Here is a 1,236-nt window from a genome sequence, read left to right on the forward strand (position 1 = left end):
AGACAGACAGACAGACAGACAGACAGACAGACAGACAGACAGACAGACAGACAGAAAATAACTACAGGAAAGCACATGTAAAAACAAGGCGCCGAGAGCACAGAATTGGAAGCTAAGAGTAAGAGTTACGAATCAGCCTTGTGTGCCTCGTTATCACAGAATATGAAAATCAGGACTGGGGGAAAAAGCTCTCTTCATACCAAATAAAAAGGGGTAGAGACAGTTTTGTACATTCATTTTATGGAAAGTACCGGCACGCAGATTTGAATTCTCAGTCATGAGCGGTGGTGAAACAAAGAAGGAAAAGGCGCATGAAGAATAGGGAACAGCCAAATCGTGTTATAGAAAAGATCAGGGCTATTCCACTGTAGCTGACGGGACATTAAAAAAAAAACCCATCTGTCTCGTCAGTTACCGAAACTAAACCCGTCACAGAATTTGCATATAAAGTACTTTTATTCAAATGACTGCATGTTAACATGCCTTTCAAATGTTCTGAATATTTAAAGTAGAAATAATTTAATTGATATGAATTACAGTGTTTTCATTGTAAGAAAGTATAGTCCAAATGTCCCGTCGGTAAACGTGGAATAGCCCATTAATGTTTTAAAAATGGGGAATACGTCATTATTGGACGAACTAAGCTAAGCCGTGGACATGTCTGACAAATTTTAGTTTTAGTACAGTTTTATGGCACTCGCAAAACAACTAAGTTATAATATATACGAGCCGAAGATCAGAGGTGTTACTAGAGAGTGACATACAAAGGAAAGAAGAAGAGGGGGGAGGGGGGGTTCGGTCGATTAGATGTTTGATAGGAATGGAAGAGCAAACTACACCCGAGCACCCGCCATCAACTCATGATGAATCTTGTTATAATACTGCTCTAGAAAAGATCGATTTGTTTTCAAAATGAATCTTGTTATATTGTTCTAGAAAAGACCGATTTGTTTTCAAAATGTGGAAGTCCTGATTCTTGACCTGAGCTCAGCCGTCGGTCTGTCTGGCAAAAAGCTACGATAGAAAAACAAAATCTGACGTCGCACCGAGTGACACGAGAGAGAGAGGACAATCTGTTATCAAAACAAATTTATAGTAATGGACCGCGCCTCTATCACAACGTGTTTTACTGGACGCACTTGATCAGGGGTAAGGAATTAACGTCCCCCTCCCCCCTTCCATTCTCTTACAGAGAGAGAAAGGGGGGAGGGAGGGAGACAGAGAGAGAGAGAGAGA

This window comes from Aplysia californica, unplaced genomic scaffold, assembly GCF_000002075.1.
Source record: "Aplysia californica isolate F4 #8 unplaced genomic scaffold, AplCal3.0 scaffold00118, whole genome shotgun sequence".
Classification (NCBI taxonomy): Eukaryota; Metazoa; Mollusca; class Gastropoda; order Aplysiida; family Aplysiidae; genus Aplysia; species Aplysia californica.